Source organism: Sitophilus oryzae, unplaced genomic scaffold (assembly GCF_002938485.1).
Source record: "Sitophilus oryzae breed Bouriz unplaced genomic scaffold, Soryzae_2.0 scaffold_947_pilon_pilon, whole genome shotgun sequence".
In the NCBI taxonomy this organism is placed as follows: Eukaryota; Metazoa; Arthropoda; class Insecta; order Coleoptera; family Curculionidae; genus Sitophilus; species Sitophilus oryzae.
In genome coordinates this window covers 881007-903563 of record NW_022147580.1, presented here as the reverse complement: position 1 = coordinate 903563, position 22557 = coordinate 881007, and the positions used below count along the sequence as shown (strand labels likewise).

General features: G+C 31.7%; 1 long non-coding RNA gene across 1 annotated transcript in view; it reads right to left on the bottom strand.

Moving 5' to 3' along the window:
- Positions 1–1140: 1140 nt before the first annotated feature.
- Positions 1141–22557, bottom strand: part of LOC115891055 — a 319735-nt gene continuing 298318 nt past the window's right edge. Inside the window, exon 4 of the long non-coding RNA XR_004051742.1 lies at positions 1141–1270. This is a non-coding gene — a long non-coding RNA (uncharacterized LOC115891055). The remainder of the gene's footprint in view (positions 1271–22557) is intronic.

Genomic DNA, 22557 nt, shown 5'->3' with positions numbered 1-22557 from the left:
GGTTTCGCTAAGAGCGGCAACATCTATATTTAGTCGGTGGAGTTCCTGTGAGACCAGTGCTGTTCTTCTCTCTGGTCGATTGGAGTTTGTCCTGCCTAGTAGAGTGCGGACGTTCCACGCCGCAAAGTGAAATATCGACGATGCTTAGTTCTCCGATGATACGCCCGAGTAGGCACCCCCTCCCGGAGATCCGATCGAGGGGGTATTTTACCTCCGGACAATGATTTGTCCTACTCGAATGTTCCATCTTCGATGAGTGTTAGCTGCGTAAAAGGTTAAACTGTGACGGTTACGCTGCCGCACAGTTAGGCTGAAACTGTAGCACGGGATGGCTATGGCACAGTGAGGACTGCGACGATAGTTCCCTTGTGCTACGTTCTCGGCCGGTTAGGAGTAGTTTACTACTCCTCTTCCCCAGAGGGGTGGTAGGTCTGAGGGTTGTATAAGGATATACCGCCTACTCTCGGTCGTCAGAGCCTCTTTTGTTTAAACAGGGTGCACCACGTGAAGATGAGGTTGACTTTTGGGTAAGCTAGGCTATATGTATCGCTTCAATACCTCTTGCACCCCTGCGCTCGTTTAACGGAAGGCTAAGCAACTAAAAATACAACATTATTTTTCTCTTGGATCTAATTCCAATTTAATATTGTTTATATAAAAAACAGAAAGCAGATTTATAGCAGATCTCTGGACCCCATTAAAATCGAAACTTAAAAAAAATTATTTCAATTTGCAACTAGAGTAAACTATTAAAATACTTAAAACAAATCACAACTTATTTAATTTTAAACACCAAATCACAACTTATAAAATTGGTGTTGAGTTTGGCAGCAAATACTGAAATTGTCCGCCTTCCATTTCTTTTATTTTTTTAAGTTTAACATTCTGGTCCATCTATTTAATATCCATTGCAGTGCATAGACATGGTTGCGTCTATAGAAAATGTTTTCCACATTTTTTATTGGGGAATCATCTCTAGGAAATTTGGCGATGCATTTTTGTATACTAATACCAAAAAATAAAATTCTCCCAATATTAAACTAACTAACAATATTTTCATCTCGATTTGACGTTGCAATTTTGTTTTATTTCGCAGTGGTATAAATAAATAATTAGTGCAAATAGGAAATTTACATGAGCGATATACCGGCGTGCACATAACCTGTGAAGTCGCTGGGCGGTAATGTTGGAGGCTGGCCTGTAACCCCAGTGGTTCTAGGGTGCTGTCGCAAAAGCAGCTGGTCTATGTCAATAGCCCCCAGGGTGTGACCTGAAACAAAATATCTTTATATATAAAAATGAAATGACTTTTGTTAGAAGGTTTGTTCAAATTCAATCCAGTTGTTGATTAAGTCCAAGGAAGGTTTAAGTGAACAGAAAATATGAAATAATTGCAAGAAAAATAAGAAAAAGTAGAAAATAAATTTGACGTTTAACAACTGTAACGAAGTTATACATATGTATGTACAGGGTGGCCCATTGAAAACGTTCCGCAAGGCATAACGGCTAGGGTAATTTTTTTTCAGAAAATTCAAAAACACGTCAATTTTGTTTGTGACGGGCACAACGTTTGCCTCAAAAATGATTGCAAAATCTTCAACCCTCTAAGCGGGGGTGTCATCCCCCAATTTTTTTCAAATTTGAAGGGGAGTCAAGTGGTACCGCAATGAAAAGGGCTTTCTATTCTCTATACTTTCCGGGTATCGTTTTTGAAAATCGGTCAAGTCATTGAAAATATATGAAGGATTGAAATTTGAAAAGTTTATTTAAACATTTATCAGAGTAAATGATAAGGATAAATTCCTTCGACCAATTTGCTGTTTTTTCTTATTATTTCTAGATATTTACGCATTTTTTCACTTGTCACAAGGTTGAACGATCAGGTGCGGTAGTTGCTAGATAGCTGTTCAGTGACTTATTCGTTGAAGTTCTTCTCAATATCGTTAAACTTTTTAACAATTATGGTGTACTCACTTGTAGAAAAGTGGAAATAATCGAACTTTATTTTAAAAATAATGAATGTGGCAATCGGGTTGCGCATATATTCAATAACGCCATCCTGACAAACACCTTTATGGCAAAATTGTTCGCAAGTTAGTAGCAAAATTTCGCGAAACTGGTTCCGTTATGAATAAAAAGAGGCAGAGGGAAAATCCTGTAGTAAATGTAGCTATGGAGATATTCATATTGGGCCAAGTTGCCTTGGATAGTACGCCGAGTACAAGAAAATTAGCCAATGAGACCGGCGTGAATTGTACAAGTGTCCAAAGGATATTAAAAAAACACAAGTTCCACCCGTATAAAATTCAGTTGGTACAAGAACTCAACGAAGACGATTTTGATCGTCGCTTGCAATTTTGTAAAACTATGAGTTAATAATAGTTTTTGAAACTATGAGTTACTAATGATAATAATTTCCTATTTAATGTGTCGCAAAATAAAAACACTAAATCACCACAATACACCAAAACACTTTTACTTTTACACTGGACGCGCGTTTCGCTAACCATGTTAGCATCATCAGCAGATGATTATAAACTGCTGAGTTTATAATCACAATATCCTAGTTATGAAAATAAGTACAGAGTAGGTATGGTATATTTTTAAAACAATCATAACCAAGGCCAATAGAATAAAAAATAATATACCGGGTATCATATTAATAAAAATTCACAGATTTTGCAACATGCGCAACCATCATAGGCGTATTGAAAATACCAGACACAAGTCGGCGGTTGTCGGCAATCACCTGTTTTTTTTACATTTTATATTAATTTGTGACATCATTTGGAAGAGCTCAATAGAAATATAAAAGAACTAAACCCTGTTTGAAAAGCAATTTGACATTCGTGACGTCAACACTCCGGCAGTCTATGGTGCATCCAGACCTGACGAGCCGAGCGCGATACGAGAGCAAGACAAGAGCAAGACAAGAGCGAGACGAGAGCGAGACATTTTCTATCCATTATTTACGCAAACCTGCCACGAGACAAGCCGAGTGGAATCATAGTGAAAGGAAGCCAAACACATATTAAATTGCAATTGAATATAACAAACGATGGCCAAATAATAACGCATACAGTAATACATTTTTGTATCTTTAATATGGTATTCGGTCTTTAACATGGTATTCGTCGTTGGTTTTCCCCCTTTTGGCTGTTTTCCCCTTTATCCCTTACACGACGTTTTTTACATAATACGTTTTTTAATGTTTTTAGAACAAAATGTTAAATAGAAAAGTTATTGGTAAGGTTAAGAAGCACATTTTAACTAGCGATGGGAACTATCGAATGAATTAGACTATCGAATGGTTACTGAATGAACGATTTCAACTATCGAATGGTTTCATTCGAATAAAATCATTCATTCATTTGTATACTAAAGCATATGTGACAACCTCGCCGTGCGACTAAATCGTTATCGTTAAGCCACGACTATCGAATGCTTTAGATAAATGAAATTTAGTATTCGTTTGATTTTTGTCTGCGTCGGTGCATTATTAGTTCTTCCAAATTTTTATAACTTGCCTTCTAAATACTGTGCTATTTTTGCGTTTATTAAAATATTTAAAATACTAAAGTAGTAGTGTTTTTTTTTAAATTGACGATTGTGTACATGTGCAGGTGGTCAAAATTTTTCCGAAAATTTGTGTGATTTTCCGATCTTTCAATTATTTAATTTTATACGGTATATGGTTGCGATTTTTTTAATGGGAAATTTTGAGAAGTAACAATTTTTAAGAGAGATGAGGTGAACTTACAATTAATTTTAAAAATACATATGTATTTGTATTTTAGATGTTTTAGTAATATGAATTAGTTGAACTTAATAATCATATTTAAGTAATGTGGTAATGTGGTTAAGGTTAACATTGACTGATTAAAGTTTTACACGTGGCAATTTAAAAAAAAAGTTAACGATATTTGTATTTTGTTTATGCTAATTCTCTTACATGTAGATTTTTGCGAAGAAATATTTCATTTATTTTTTAAAGTAAATGCCAGTAAAACCAAATATTATTTTTAAATACTAATACAAAGTAATAAAAAGTAATAAACATATATAATTTTGATTTCTAATTTTTTATTTATATTTTTCTTCTATTACACTGCATGCTTAGAAAATTAATAAATGTTTATATTTAATGATGTTAAAATTTGTTGTTAATATAACAAATTAGTTTTGTAATTATACTACTTAAAAAAATGTTTATATTAAATGATTTTCAATTTTGGTGTTAATAGGTATAACAAATTATTACTGTTATTATTATTTATTAAACCAGTTTTGCCTAAAAACATTAAAAATCATTTTCCTACATCCAAAATAAAAAGTATTATTGCAGTGTAACAACAGAATATTAATAAAAAAAATGCAAAATATATAGTCATACCACAGGTCATACTATCCCTAACTAACTATAATACCAAAGAATAATATTCTTTGCTAATACCAACTAATACGAATATACGGCAACAGCGCCGTTCATAATGTATTTTCTGTGTAAATACTTGCACCTCAATAAAAAAAATAATGTGTCCTTATCTTTATCTGACTCAAAATCAAAGATGCCGGCTTTTTTCATACCATTGCCACCGACCGCTGTCGGGTTTTTAGGAAAGAAACCTACGTCGCCGGGCGACAACTAAAACCCAGTTTATATTTTATTATAATCGATCCTGACGAATAAATGAATTTTACAAATGAATGAATTTTATAAATGAATGGTTTTTGCTGCCGAATTAATATATTTCAAGGCAGATGACGCATCCATTCGATATTTTTATTCGAATAGTTTTCGACGAATGTTTTCTTATTAGCTATCGAATTATTCGAATGAATTGAACTATCGAATGTTTCGATAGTATTCATTCGATAGTTCCCACTACTAATTTTAACATTACTATAGAGTATACAGGGTACTTCAAAAAGTGTTGCGGATATAACAAATTTTCTAATGGGAATACCCTATTTTTTATTTTATTATTGGGTTATACATACGTACAATTCGGTAACTTTTCTTCCATTTTTTGATATTATATATCTAAAATTAATAGATGTTGTAATAATTCTATTTGTTTAAAGAAATGTTGGATATCGGTAGGGTAAAAATTAGCAGTGACGCAAAATTTGTAAATTCTATCAGAAAAATGATAATACATACGGTGTACGATTTAAAAATTTGAGATTACTTAATTTTAAATAGTCGAAATTTATAAATCAGACCTAATATCTCGCAGTCGGGCGAGCCTACCAAGAAGACGTCCAGACTTTCGAGCTTTCTTTGATCGGCCGTTGAAAAATCGACAGGGGACGGATAGCAACGAGGCTCTGTGGGTTGACTCGCGAGGCTCTCGCGAGACTCGTCCACACAGCGAATTTGGAATATCTCGCGCTCGTCTCCATAGGTCTGGACGCACCATCGTATCGCTGATCGCCATTCGCAAATATATTCCAGATACAGTGAACAAGTTCGCAACGTTAAATAATTTTGATATTTAATTTTTATCGTCATGGCTTTTTATCAAAGTGTATACATAGAATTAATTGCATTAATTTGCAATAGCACCTCGAACCCACAGTTTTGTTATGGAGCCAGATTAAACCAATCAGAATGAGTATTATGTTACCGTAAAAGCCCGAATATTGGTTAAACGTAGAGCTGTCCACGTAGGAGCCCGAAATATACCAAAAAGTGGGTCAGTTTCGGTTAAGTTTAGATTAGGTCTATATTTTTCTTAATTCAAAACCAACTAAAACCTAATTCTACTCTAACATAAACTCACCCCTTCCTTTGCATATTTCCGGCTATTACCTGGGTATTCCTAGGTTTAACTAATATTCGAACTTACGGTGTAAATTTATGGAGGGCCCATAAATTTAAATTCGCAGTACAACAAAATTTCACCAATTTTCTCAATAAAAATTAAAAGTTATAAATCATACTATTTTTTATAGAAATGATGGAATAAGGGTGAACGCGGTGCCGGTAGACCAAGAAGATACTTGGAATGTAAGTGTTAATTTATACTCGAATTGAGTTGCCTCCCAGTATAGGCATATTTTGAACCCTTACCGTGCATAGTTACTGTAGATAAAAATAAATTAAAATATAGTTGGCTCCAACGATAATTTAGTTTGCAGATTCTTTTCATCATACCTAATAGAAAAACCGTGACAACCACTACTTATAGTATGTACCTACATATGTATTTTTAAAAATCATTATGAGATTTAAGTATAAAAACGTGCCCATAATGTGAGTAGCGGTATTGACAGTTTTTTGTTATGAGGAAAATAAGCAGCAAAATATATTATCGATTGCAGCAACTATGTATACCTAGTTTATATTCAGTATGTCTAATTAATATGGAATATTATACCTATACATGCTTTTAAACATTTTCTACCATTATAATTTGTTAGTTGAGTTTTTGAAATTATTTGTTAGCTTCTTAAACAAAACAGACCCATAATAATTCAAATCTTTATCATCCAAGACTTTCAAGGATAATGAAGTAATCTCACGTCAATTTTTTTTTAATTATTGCATGCCTTAAGTATTTGCAAAGTTAACAAAAATATTTCTTTGCATACCTTGCAATTAATATATTTGGTCTAATTTATAAGTTCTGCATCATATCCGAAATTCAGATTGTGACACAACGAGGAGTCAACGTGCAACATGAAAGACAAGAAAAATGGCAAGTAAAAAAAATGTCAAGTTTTAATAGCTAATTAAATACACAGTCCTTCCCTTGAGTTCTTCTGCCTAAAATCTATATTGCCTTCTCTAAGATTTTAAATATAAATGATTGAAACTCATAACAAGTTTACCACAATTTAAACTTAAGATAATTATTTAATTATTAAATCCATAATAATTATATTAAAATATAACACTTACGAAGTTAATAAGTATTAACTATTTCTATTTAATCATTTAATAATTATTCTGATAAAAACACGCTTGATTTTTTATTTTAGAAATCATACAGGCTATAATCATTAATATGACTATATTAACAATACTTAAATTATAATTTATTTGAAGGAATGCTACTTGAAGTATTAACTCGGAATAATTATTAAAAACTGCTCATCGCGTTATCGATGTCGGCGTCTTGTCACTGTTGTCTGGCTCATTGGTCGTTTAGGTTTAGGTACCTATAGTTTAATTTCAGATAATGCAGATTTTAATGTGCCATTTGTGGTTTTTTAATTGGATTTTTTTTACATATTTGGTATAATCTATGAAGTGCTCATGTCCATTTTTCAATTATTAAAGTGCCTATTTAGATACATTTAAAATTAATTAATTAGTGTATAGTAATTGAATTATGGGTTTGTTTATTTTTTATGAAATGTATTTTTTTCTATTAAAATAAACATAGCTTTACTTACAAAATCACTAGCCAGCCATTTTTAAATACAGGGTGTTAATTAAGTATCTGGCCAACTTCAGGATGTGATTCTTTGAGTGTTTTTAAGGTAAAAAGTTAATATAAATATGTGTCCGGAAATGCACAATTTTAAAGATACAGGGTGTCAAGATGTTTCCTAATAGACTTTTTTTTATTAATATCTCAAAAGATCTCTATTTACAACAATATTCAAACGGTAAAAACTTATCAACTTATCCCAATAAATATTTGTCAACGCCTTGGATTCATTTGTTTTAACGCCTGTTGGCGGTGGAAACAATGCAAGCTTTTTCTTTGTCCCAAGTTGTTAATTAAAAAAATAATAATCATATAAAACATATGGTAATTAGTCTAAATTTATTATTTATGTGATTCTGCTCTTTCTCGTATAATTTGCCCCTTGGTTCTCATACGGAAATAGTTAGATTAAAAGAGCCAAACTGTACCTAACAATTCATGCCTTGACATATTTTCTTTTAAAATAATATCCCGTTCTTTATCCGCCGGTCCAGACGTCCTTGGCCTATTCGCTCATAAACTCCGACTCTATCGACTTAAGTACGTGTTGACAGGCTGGTTATTGAACCCATATCGCTTCTAGCATGTCGTTTTCTCAAAGATGGGTCCCATATAAACGCGGCTAGAAGTATTTTCAATACTAAAACATAAGTTTCGGTCATATTCCAATAATGACAGCTCCCATCGAAAAACTAGGTACGCCACTGGATTTCACGTGAAAATCTCTATGAGACTCAGTTTTTACCTTTTCGATAACTTATAAGAAACCCGAGATGACACCCCTCGTGTATCAAAAAATGCATCAATTTCAAATTCGCCCTGTATTTAGAGAGGATTAGGATGACTATGTGTAGTATATTTACTTTCATGAAAAATAGGGCAGTTATGTGAAGACCGCATTTTTGTGCCTCTACTCATAAACGAGAAACTCTGTAAAACACACAAAAATGGGACATCCTGTGCGGGTAAAAATATTGAACTTGAAGATTTTACTTCTTTTCACTAAATTTTAAACACTAGGTATTAAAAACATAAATTTATTATTGGCAGACTTTTTGTTATTGAAAATAACGTGCCAGATTAGAATGGGACATACAACAAAAAAAATTTCGAACCATTTTAGTATGGCTGAAATTTTAAAATTATTTTATTTATATACAGGGTGAGTTTCCTACGATGTTCTCTATGGGTATCTTGGAAACTACTGGAGATAGAGAGTCGGTTAAATGGGGAAAAAATTGCAGTTTTGTGGGGTCAAAGGCGCATATTTATGCCTTTCAGATTTTTGAAAAAGTTCATGGCTTACTAGATATTTCGAAAAAAATAAATTTTAGCTATTTTAAAAATTGGTCCCTAATTCCATTATAATCTATTTTAGACAAAAAGTTTTCAGATAAAAGTTGTAGATAATCACATCCTTAATGAGTTTGTGTTCTCCGATTTTTTCTAAAGCCTGTCATTTTTGACATATGACACAAACATATATTTTTTTAAATGGAAACCATAGTTGGCGATGATTTCTTAAAAAGCGCCATTTTTTAAGCTTTTCAGCGATATAAGCTATAATATATTTTTTTTTATAAAATTACTGAATTTTGCCAATTCTTATCTATCTTGACTAATTTCACTTAGTTAGCCATGGAAACAAGTTCAATCATTGTTGCTCTCAGAAATGTGAAACTGTCACGTTCAAACTTTGTAAATTAAAATAAACAAAAATTGTAAAGATGAATTTTTCAAATGAAGAAAAGCGTGTAGGATTATTAGTTCAACTTTTCTTGACCATACAGTTTTGAGGATACGTCGACCGTTACTTACGTTTTTTTTAGATAAAGCTTTTCAAGACATGTTAGAAAAGTTTAATTTGGATAGTTGCGCATTACTAGAGTGGTTTCAATATGACTTCATTATGACACACCACTCCCCCCCGCACAACGAAAGAAATGTTAAAAATTATTTATATCATAATTATGTAGACTCAGGGATAGAAAGAGGTGGACCAATTGCAGACTCGGTCACCTGACCTATCCATTTTAGATTTTTTTTATGCGGTATGGTTAACAACAAAGTTTAAAAAAAAAATATGAATAATTAAGAGAGGCACTCGAAGAGGCGGTACAGGAGAAGTTTAATTAAGTCGACCGGTCATTCTGTAAGAATAGCTAGAAATTTAGTTTTAAAAGATGCCAAAAAAAAAATGTAGTCAAAACAATGACGGATTTTTTGAACATTTTCTAAAATAGCTTAAAGTGTATGTAGTGATATTATTTTTTAATTTTTAATAAGTTTTAGTTTGTGTAATGCAAATTGTAAAGAACTGTTTAATAATATATTTTGTCTTTTTATAAGTTATAAATCATAAGAAAATAAGAACACCATATCAACTAAGTGAAATTAGCCAAGAAAGATAAGAATTGGCTAAAACTCAGTAATTTTTTGAAAAACTTAAAAAATGGCGCTTTTTATGAAGTCAGGGCCAACTATGGTTTCCATTTAAAAAACATATGTTTGTGTCATATGTCAAAAATGACAGGCTTTAGAAAAAATCGGAGAACACTACTCATTAAAGATGTTATTATCTACAACTTTTATCTAAAATAGATTATAATGGAATTAGGGACAAGTTTTAAAATTGCCAAAATTTGTTTTTTTTTCGAAATATCTAGTTAGCTATGAACTTTTTCAAAAATCTGAAAGGCGCATATTTATGACCCCACAAAACTGCAATAATTTTTTCCCTATTTAACCGACTCTCTATCTCCAGTAGTTTCCGAGATACCCATAGAGAACATCGTAGGAAACTCACCCTGCATAAAGAAGTACACGATTAATTTGCAAGTCAAAAAAATATTTAACACAAATATTTAAATACTTTATTTTCAGAATATAAACGAAAATAAAATAAAAAAGTTATACTCCGAGCCGGCCTGGAATGAGTCCGAGTCATGAGCAGAGACTTTTCGCGCCGTGCTATGGAGACTTGCCCGGTTTTTATTCAATACTAGAATTTAAAAGATCAAATAAAAATATAGGATCTTCTTCCGATGCGAAGTAGTGAACGCAATATGTATCGGAACCCAGACGGCCCACACTCTCGTTCCAGAGAGCATAATAAAAGATATATCAGAGAGCCAGCTTTCTTAAAATACTTGTTTTCCCGACGCTGCTAGCTCTCGTACAATGGGACTAATTAACAAATAAAGATTGATTTTATGTAAGTAATTAATTCGTGTTAGTTCCACCATTTGTAATTCAAGAATGACTTCAACGGGAAATAGTTGGGAAAATAGCATATTCAAATCTAGAAAGATACTGAATTATATAGAAAATTCTTATAGACTTAAATATTTCTAAACCATTATTTTTAAAGATATATATCTTGTAGTCGTTCCTACAAATACTTAGGTTTTGGCTTGGTTGATACTTAAACCATTAATTTTAATAGAATATATGTCTTATTTATTGCGCTATGCTTATCGGTTTAATCTTATAGTTAGGATACTTGCCAACTGGTATCTGCATTACAAATCCTGGTACGGATATATATGCAGTCTCATGTCATGTTTATATCCTTACTTAAGGTATTAGATATACATTTCAGTGAATTAGATAGTAAGGTAAGTTAAATTTACTATTTAGGTTATTAAATAAATTTATGATTAACCGGAATATGACAGAAAATCTATATTAAAAAAAAATTAATTAAATTGGACAAACAATATAATATAAAATGAATAAATATTTTAATAAAAATTTAATATATGTGTAAAAAATAATAAATGCATGTGCATTAGCCAATATAACAATTAAATAAACATATCTGGTGGTAAGGCTGTGCCCCCGCTAAGTCGAACACAGCCGTATAATTTTTTCTCGAAGCAATTCACGGCACATTTGAGCCCCTTCCTGTCACTTCATTGTGGATAATGCAAAAATTTTAATTTTTAGTCATCAACAGGACCTACTATAACTGGCTGTATTGCCAATATATGTAAAAATTATATCCTTACATTAATTCTATTGGGACATTAGGTTTCTATAACGCCGGATTATTTTTTCGTTTTGTTAAAAATCTTCATTTAGTCTATGAACCAGCTGTTCATAGGCTAATATATATTATATTAATAAAATATTATATATATTTTTTTTTAATTGAACTAGTTGTTAATAGACTAAATAAAGACTTTTAAACAATATGAACACATAATTCAGCGTTTTCGAAACCGTCTCAAGAAAACTAATTTAAGAATATTTCGATATAAGATTCAAGAACTTGAAATTTCCAAGAAAATTATGTCATATAGTATATGATTATGTTGGGGGTTGGAACCTTTGGTGTTACACAGCAAAATAAAACACTAAATCACCACAATACACCAAAACACTTTTACTTTTACACTGGTCGCGCGTTTCTCTAACCATGTTAGCATTAACAGCAGATGATCGACTCTGTTTTTTTGTGTTTTTCTTTGAATATTGTTCATTAAAGGAGCGATCAAAGAGCCGCACTACTAATCACAAAAATTGCGTAGTTATTCTCGCACGACAGAGACATTATTAACGACTAAACGATTGTTCGCCGGATTTCTATGGATCTCGGGATGTTTGTTAAAGCAATAAAAGTAACGCGCCGCTAACGCTCTAAAATAAAAACATAATTCAGCGTTTTCGGAAGAAATTTAATTTAAGAATATTTCGATACCAGATTCAAGAACTTGAAATTTCGAAGAAAATTATATAATATAGTATATATACAGTTGGTGGTTGGAACCTTTTGTGTAACACAGCAAATCAAAACACTAAGACACCACAATACACCAAAACACTTTTACTTTTGGTGTATTGTGGTAATTTAGTGTTTTATATTGATATAGCATATGAATTATATCGCTAATTAGTTCTTTAATTTCGACAGTCACTCACTCACCGATTATTAAAATTCTAAGGCCCTTTTAGAAGTCTAACAAACTTTTATTGAATTGAATTTGGTTGAATTTTATTGTTTAGCATATAAGAATGTAGAATGAGTGGGAGGGGGTTAATCACGGCGATCCTAAACATCTATTGTGTCCCCTTTCTTGAGTTACAACTCATCGTATATCGTAAGTATAACCCATCAAACATGTTGTAAGGGGAACAGGGTATTTTACACCCTCCTCTGATAACAGATCTTCCCCCTCCGAAGGTATACACCCTTCCACCGTTGAGGTTTGGCCCTGCGTGTCCTTCACAGTCGAGTAGCTTGTCTCCGGCTGAGGTACCTGTGAGGTGGAGGCTGGAGGATCTGTCCCCATTTTCTCCACCTCTTTAACATGGTCTCTCCCTAGACCTGATACCGGTGTTGTTCCGAATCTGTAATAGAGGATATATCTCTCTTTCTCTATTACCTCCTTGGATTTGAAGTAATTTCCTATTGTGAGGACCTGACCATGCGGATCTCGCTAACTCGATGTCCTTGCATTGAATTTCTAAGAAAAAAGGCTCAGCATTTAGGTGGGTCGTTCTCGTGAGTCAACGGTATATATCGTGATAGTCGCCCCTTTTGGAATGTTTTGACCCTTTACTACAACTAGTTTAGCCTATGACGGAAGAAAAAAATAACAAACACCGAAATTTCATTCTTTGCAAAAAGAAAAATAATGATTATTAAAAGACAACAGTCTTGCCTCTACCCCAAGCTCAACGATCATGAAAATTCTAAAATAATTCTATAAGTCTCACAAATTTCATATTTTTAATTTTAGCCTTTACCCTCTACCTAAAAGAGAATAAATTAAACAGTCCCGAAATTTTGTTATTTATTAAAATGAAAATTAATAATTACTATTAAAAGTTAAGCGTCTACTAGTACTATCCAGACTATCCAGTCGACAAGACGTTGCACTAATGAATTTTGATTGCTTTGGTTTCTAATTTTTTAGTAATTTTGATGTTCCTTTTTCTGATTTTGAGTTCTTTTAATATATTTATTTTAAAATAGAAAAAGTCTCATTGTGTAGTAATGTCGCCTTGTTGTTTTGCATCTAAATGTATGTTTTTGGTAGGATATAAATATCTAAAAGCTGTAACGGGTAATACTTTCGTTGTATCTGAAAAAAAAAATAACACTGGAATAAAAACTCTACAGGCTGGTCCGAACTGTTATTCCGGAAACTTCGGCAGCATATTCTACAGAACAATATAAGTAAAAAAGTTCGTATAAATGTATGTCCTAAAATTCTTAGTTTCGGAGATACAATGTGTAGAAGTTTCATGTTTATTTCGATTTTTTCCAAACAATTTCTGAAGTAACGTCAATATTTGGATGAAAATTGGTATCTGGGAGTTTTGTGACACGAGAAATTTGATTTTGATGTCAAAATTACTCCTATTTGTACATGTGTTTTAACTGTTTTGAAGAGTAATAATTTTTCGACCGTACCTGTATAAAACCCCTGACTAAAAAAATATACATTTCCATGACTTTTTATGTAAAAAATGTCTCTTGGTAAAAATCGCTACGAGCAACCATTCTCAAGATATTTAGAATGGAAATAGTCAATACATGTCATTATTGACAAAAAATAAGCACACGTTGAATATAGCTATTTGACTGAAATAATAAATTTTTATTTTTTTTTAAATTAATCATAAGTTTTTCTGTGAAAAAATGATGATTAAACAGTTTCTTTTGAACTTTTGACACAAAAAGATTTCAAATTTATGATTTCAGTCTAATAACTACTTAAGGCGGGTTCTCACTTGTCAGTTTCGCTGACGCAGTCTGACTGATTCACTTTCAATGAAAAATAAAAATCAACGATTGTATTCACACGTTTCATGTTTTGCTACATTCAGTATTCAGTTCGTCCAAACATTTTAACGTGGTGATTTCGTAGACATGAAAATGGTTGAAACAAAATTGAAACCAGGTGTTCGCGAAGTTTGTTTACAATTAGAAAATGAATTACAGAATATTCTGGTGAATCAGAAAAGAAGAAAACGTTTTTTTTTAAAGCAGATACGTCTACAAGAAACCGTTGACGTTCTATTTTAACAGAACGTCAACGGTTTCTTGTAGACGCATCTGCTTTAAAAAAAACTAAAGTGTTCTCATAATAGTTTGAATTTAAATATTTTAAATAGTTTTTTTTCTTTATTCTTTGATTTTTTTTGCTTCCGATAGACTTTCCGAAACGTTAAGCATTTTTTTCTTTGTTAGGCAAATTTGTATAACTGTAAACATAACTTCTGACAAGCAGTGTCCGTTTAGGTTTAACGCAGAAGTGTTTACAAAAAATAACTATTTTATTTTGTAGATTTTCTTGCAGTGCAGTTGCGAAATACCTATAAAGGATTTTTTGGAGATATATATTAAAATAATTAATTAACTTTAACTTGTAAACTGAACAAATCACGAAAATGTAGTTCTCACGCTTCAGTTTCTATTCATTATTCGATAATGATCAGTCAAAAATGAAAAAAAGTAGAACTGGTTTTCACTTTAACTGAAAGTACGAATTTACTGATCATTTAACATGAAAATGTGTTCTGACGTTCATTATTTGTTCAGTATCACTGAATCAGTCAGACTGCGTCAGCGAAACTGACAAGTGAGAACCCGCCTTTAGTCAACATGTTTAATTTATGTCAATTATGTATTGATAATTTCGATTCCAAATATCTCAAGAACCACTAATCGTAGCGATTTTTACAAAGAGACCTTTTTTATGGAAAAAAAGTCGTAAATGTAAATTTTTTTACTCAGTAGTTTTATGCAGGTACCGACGAAATGTTATTACTCTTCAAAACAGTTAAAACACATGTAGGTGGCGCCACCTACAAATGGGAGACATATTGACATCAAAATCAAATTTCTCATGCCAAAAAACACCCATCTACCAATTTTCATCTAAATATTGACGTTACTTCAGAAATTATTTGGAAAAAATCGAAATAAAAATGAAACTTCTACACCCTCTATCTCCGAAACTAAGCATTTTAGGACATACATTTATACGAACAGTTTTACTTATTTTTATATGCAGAATATGCTGCCGAAGTTTCCGGAATACAGTTCGGACCACCCTGTATATAATATTCTTATCAATAAACATAAAGTTTATAGCCGATATTTCTTGCTACGCGCTGACAGGCAATTTTTAGTTGGCAGACTAAAAATTGCATGTCAGGCGTAGCCTTAATACTTATAATGCTTTTTACTGTGCGCCGCAAGATATTGATTGAATTGTGTTTTACAAATATATTATATTACATCTATCCATGACAAAAGAAAATGCGTAGATACAGACAAAACATCAAACAGAGCAGTAAATTTCCTTTGGTCATAAAAAGCCACCCTTCTTTTTCTTCTCCCTAAATTTTATTTCCAATCTCGGCGCATCGTCAATTCCCTAATCAGCAGTTGGTGAAAATAGGACGACGAGAACCAGAAGCACTAAATTGGATTGTTATTTCCTTAGGAAAAATTAACTTGCATCGACTTTAACTTGTTAAAATTAAATAAAAGTTCCTTTCTTTAATTAACATTTTCCTGTTCTTAGTAGAGTAATTTCAGATTAATTAAGCTACATTGGAATTCAGTGTATTTAGATTTTATGGTTTCTTGTATTTTAATTAAAGTGGAGTTCTTCGTAAACTCTTCAACTTGGTTAATAGAATAAAGATTTACTACATTCAACTTTATTTTAAATATTTAAAAAATAATATTCTTAAATACAACTTATTTTTTTTGTTTAGCTAAGAAAATATTGTATGATTTCAAACACTTAAAGCCTTTACTCAATTAATCACAGGCAACGGCCCAGCTACGTCAAAACACCGCGCACCGGTTCCCATTAGAACACCGAAGTTTAGCGACGACGTAAGGCGATACTAGTGGATGGACGGGTGACCGGTTTGAAACTCTATCGTGCTGTTGTCCAAATAAGGCAACAGTGTAAAATCTATTGACACACACTGCTCACTCACGCTGGTTCGAGGCCGGATGAGATCGGATATCTCGTGAGTAAGAGTCGATTTAGACACTTGCCAAGTCGGTAGGCCATTGACCATGAAATTCGGTTCGGATTCCGCGTAAACAAAGTAGACCCTGTCCAGATTAGCCCTGGCAGCAAAAAAAAGACGTTAATTTGAAATCTTTACTTTACTTTTCAATTAATCATGACCTCATTCCATCACCTGTCTTAGACAAAGGTACCAAGAAAATGCTTTTGATATGTTCATCATGAGCTATTATTAAGATAGATCACATATAAAAATTGGTAAAAAAGGGGTCAATTTTTTATGTACCATTGAAGAAGCAGTTCAGAGTGCAGCTAGTGTGGCATGTTGTATTAATGCGCGTGCTGTCCTAGTTCAATTGTCGCGCACCATTGGCAATGAACTAGTGCAGTTTTTTTTCTCTCCAAAAATCCTATATGGGTATTTCGCCACTGCACTGCAAGAAAATTTACAAAATAAAATAGTTATTTTTTGTAAACACTTCTGGCGTTAAACCAACGGAAACTACTTGTCAGAAGTTATGTTTACAGTTATACAAACTTGCCTAACAAAGAAAAGAAATGCTTAACGTTTCGGAAAGTTTATCTCTTTCCTTTTTTTGATATAATGGCATTTTAACAGAACGTCAACGAAAGTGTTCTCGAATAGTTGAATTGAAATATTATAAATAGTTTTTTCTTTATTCTTTGTATTTTTTTTGCTTCCGACGACGGAAAGAGATAGACTTTCCAAAACGTTAAGCATTTTTTTTTCTTTTGTCTCATAACATTTTCGTTTGTCTCATAACTGTAAACGTAACTTCGGACTAGCAGTTTCCGTTTGGGTTTAACGCAGAAGTGTTTACAAAAAATATCTATTTTATTTTGTAGATTTTCTTGCAGTGCAGTGGCGAAATACCCATATAGAATTTTTTGGAGAGATGAATCCGCCACATAGGTATAGACATTTTTTGCAGTTTTTTTCTTGCACGATGTTTCTTCTAATTCCGCCCGTGGACAAAACTTAATTTACCTATGGTATTCGCTATAAGTTTTGCCCCCGAGCGGGACTAGAATTAATATCGTGCAAGAAAAAAACTGCAGTAGTGTATTGCCAATGGTGTACGACAACTGAACCCTCTCGGTGCAAAAAGGTCCGAACTGGTTCTTCAATGGTATTTACAAAATTGGCCCAAATTTACCAGTGGTTTTTAAAAATTGCACTGGTAAAAATACGGGTTAAAAACGTTTAAAAAGTAACATGTAGCAAGTCTGCATATAAAACAGCTTATGGAAACTGTAAATTTAAAAAAATTCACAGTCCTTTACAAAGATGCAACTGGGGGGGCATTGAAAATGATGAATAAAAACGTAAAAATATGATTAGTGTTAATATGAGTGTATTAAATACATATGTTTAAATAACAAACTTAACAAAAAACAACAGATTTAAAGATTCACTGAAAGAGTAGTAGTGTTAACATTAAATAAAACATTATCAATAATAATTATGCGATCGCACCTATCCGTAAAACAAGCAAGCAAAAAAAACTCGAAAAAAACAAAATAACATACAAAACATCAGGTTAACATGATGACAGATCATGATCAATGACAGATAAATAATTCTTACGGAAAGTTACACTTTACGATATAATTTTTTAACTGTTAAAGGCAAACCCCATTTAAACACAAAACTTTTTAATACCTACTACTGTATCTAAGACTTTTTTTTAAATTACTAAATTCTTAGCCACGCTTCTGTTTTTCTTGGCTGTTGTGCGTCACGTCACAGATTAATAGGCCCACGTTTGCACCACAAGGCGATGCTGCAGACCACTAGGTAGACCGGTCGTAGAAATTTATGTTATACAACTTGTAGTCAATCTACACAAATATCAAAAACTTTTTTTCTTTTAAAATGTGTTCAGATTTTGTAAAAAGTATAAGTCAAAATGGCAAAACTTAAATTTGATATGAGTTTCTTAGTTTTTAACTAATATAGTGGCGAATTACAAAAATTCCTTTTCAATGAAAATTAATGAGTTAAATAAAATAATTTAATAAATTACTAGCTTTTTCTCGCGACTACGTTCGCGTTACACCTCAAATCGTTCATGCATTGATTTAAATGATTTTTTACTTCTTTATAGAGAGCTAGTGAGCATAGATGTTTTTTATTCTTCATCTTTTTTTTTATTTATTAAGAGCACTAATAATCTCTTTATAGGTTATTTTTTATTCTTTGAAGGATAATTGAGCAAGATATATTTCGTTATGATGTCACTAAATAAACCCTTGTATAAAATTGTATACTGTCTGGTTTATAATGTTATAGTATTGCATTTTCGTACAGCAAACTTTTATTCCCTATTTTACTCCCTAAGGGTATAAATTTCATAAATTCGCTTTACCTTTGTGCCAATTTTTATGTGTCTAATCCAGAGGTCAGCAAGTTTTATATAAATTTTTACTAACTTTACCCATTTGGTTGATGAATTTCAAAAAATTCTTCTAATTCTTTTTGTAGGATTTCATTCTTCTAGACCAAATAGTAAGGAATTTTCATACAACAAACTGTTCCGAGATAATTTTACTCTCTAAGAGGATGAATTTCCTAAAATCGCTTTGTGTAGCTAATTCACTAATGTCGTTTAAACGAACCTTTGTGCTAATATTTATGTATCTAAAGCTGGCGGCATGAACTCACTCTAAAATATCTAAAAACGTAATATATAATCTAACTGACACACCACTGACAATGACAAATAATTTATTTCTGGAGGTATTGTGTGTAGGTGTTTTTCAGGTATGTTTTAGTATTTAGTCGTTTTACACAAAGAAATAGCCATTAAGCACTATAAAAATACTTCATAACAAATCTACACATATATACCTTTCATTTAAAAAAAGAATCATCAAGATTGGTAAAGCGGTTTCGGCGGGATGGATGCAACAAAAAAACCCTTTGAGCTTTTATATATGTATGGATTAATTATTTTTCCAACATATTTTACTTTGCAAATTTTTATAAATATTCAGACTCGCCAATATCGTACTCCACCGTGTCCAGCCTGTTTAGCCAAACGTAGGCCGATTCCTCTTCGGCGGCGTCGTGACCCTGGCCGAAGGAAGAGTCTTGAAGACGCTCATCCGCGCATAGGAATAAGTTGACTGCGTAGCGTATTGCGTATTAATCGATTCTGAAACTTTCTATCTCGTGTATAACATGTTACGCAAGTTTATTATTTTAATCTCGATTTTAATAGATAAATGTGTGAAATGCCACCTGAATATCTTCCGCCATGACATGTTTTTACTTTTTTGTTATGGTAAAGTGATTTGTATAAACTTTATTCAATAACGTATATTTTCCTCCATTTGTGATTTTTTAATTTTAAGCGAAAATTAAGTATAACATTTTAGGAAAAAGAAACACTGTAATATTTAAAAGAATAAGAAGAAATTAGTCTTATTTTGAAAGGAAAATATAGAAAAAACTCTTTCTATAGAAAAAGTCTTTATACTAACCAGAATCCGGTGACATATACGCGGTCTCACCGGAAACATTACTTATTACTTCGCATAACTTGAAGAATATCTACTTTTAATAATGAACACTTCAGAAATACACCAGTAAAAACATTTATTATTTGAGATTAAAACTCGAATTAAATTATAAATATTAGTTACCTATGTTGTTATAGCTTTTATAGGCCTGTTTAACGACTTAATAAGTTACCTAGCGAAAAAATCTGTGCGCGTACCTACCACTATTGTTACAGGTTAATTCGTTAAAGAAATATGTTACACAAGTTAAAAACGCTAAAATTTTAATGGTATTACTTGTGCATTATTGGCCTTATAATGTAATTTGTTGGAATTATATCTTCTTTAAATATAATTAGACTTTTTAACGACTTTTAAGTTACCTAGGAAAAAATCTGTGCACGTACCTACCAGTATTGTTACAGGTTAATTCGTGAAACAAATGTGTTACATATTATTCGTGGTATTAGTGGTATTATATTGGAATCAGCTTGGCATTAGTGGGGCATTATATGAGAAATTTTGGTATTTAATTTGTATTTTTGGCATTACTTTGGCATTAGTATACAGACATTTGTCAGCGGTTTACTCCTTGTAGATAATCAAAAAGTTTTTTGATAAAATTTGCTTTTCATGTCAGATCATTTCTATGAAAAATTACATTAGATTTTTATTAAAGACGCTGGGTAATTAAAACATTGACTAATAAACCTTGTCCACTTTAAATACGGGGTCACGAAATATCCTCCTTGGAGTGTTTGGGTTAAGGGGTGTATAATAAATTAATCGTTGTTTTATAATAAAAACCATAAAACATTTATTTGTGAGTAAAATAATGCAATGGTTGGATATCTCTCCTTTATAATTCGGTGACTAAAAATACACTAAAATAATTAGAAAAAAAATCTTGTACTTATTTAGTAATTACGTCAATATTAATTAATTGACTTTCTAGTCTATTTTATTTTATGTACAAATATATTATTAAATTTTAAGCATTAAGTAATAAAACACTTTGTGCCCTCTTATATCGTAAAAGGTTACGAAATATACTCCTGGTTACACCCCTTACAGAAAACAGTGTAAGGGGTGTAAATAAATTGTATAATCACTGTTTTTTATAATAAAAACTATAAAATATTTCTTATTTGTGAGATTAAAAAAACAAAACAATGCATTGGTTAAAATAAGTACATTCAATACTGTTTTCAATTGTTAATTCAATAATGTGTTATAACATAATATAGCCATTACTATTATACTATTATTATTAAAATAATATGTGTGTAACATATTTCTTTAACGAATTAACCTGTAACAGACATTTATATGCCCAGTATATTTTTGTTTAACAAACCAATCAGGAAAAATCCAAAACCTACCGTTATAGGAGGTATAAGACGATTAAACTTATATAATGACAACTACTTATCGGATAACAAATTAATTACTACTGTCAGCTAGTTCAGCTACTGTCTAGGTAGAATTTACCTAGAGTACCTACACCTACCTATGATGATGTAGGTAGATTAAAGCTTATTTTGACGTTACCTCTCACTTCGGTGTCACAAGCTGAATTTTTCAGGGATGGAAGTACAGTACATCACAGTACATGATATGGGGACCCTTATTCCGAAAGTAGTACAAAATTAAACAGGGTAAAAGGGCACTATCATCAAAAATCGATATATTAATACCACCGTATAGAGAAAACAAATACTTATTTTTTGATCCAGTACACAATAAAGTCTTCGTAGGGAGTAATTTTTTATAATTATTTACGAAAAAACATTTCCATTAGCGCTTATGACCAAAAAAAACTTTAAACATGAATAATCATTTCAATCATGCGAAAATTTGGTTTAAAAATAGATTTTTTTTAATATAACTTTCATTTAACGAAAAGCGAAGGCCTAAATGAAAAAAAAGAAACAATTTAAAAGTTTCGCTTATGTCTTGACAAGGTATCAAAGCAAACCCCATATTTTTTGCTTTTAAACTAATAAAGATATATCAATAAACAATTAGCGATGTAATGGTTTTTGCGCTTGCTGGCCGACTGCCGCCGCTGCGCCGAGATTTCCTATACCCTTGTATATATGACGTCATGGTGTGGCAAATGTAGCATTTTAATTCGATTTGGGCTCCCTTATATAGGATAACAGAAACATTTTCAATGTTAAAAAAAACATTAATAAAACCTTAAGACAGAAAAATGAAAATAAAATTTAGAGAGAAATGGAGAGTTAATAATTTACAAATATAAAATAAATAAAATTAATATAGAGAGAAAGCGAGGAGCATTATATATGTTGTGACTGAAACAAATTAGCCATATTTCGATTTACTGCAAAATCAGTCAACCGTGAATCTGTTTAAAACTAGGATACAAGGCGATGTATAAGTAACTGCAATTAACATTTTACCAACACAATTAGGTTTTTTATTCTTTTTTTATTAGTCTTTAATTTTGATGTTACAAAAATAATATAAATATACCAAAAGTGTAACAGGTTAAAGAAATAATCAAATCAATTTAAAAAAAGAACTAAATTTAGGTAAAAAACAACAAAGCTGTAAACGCA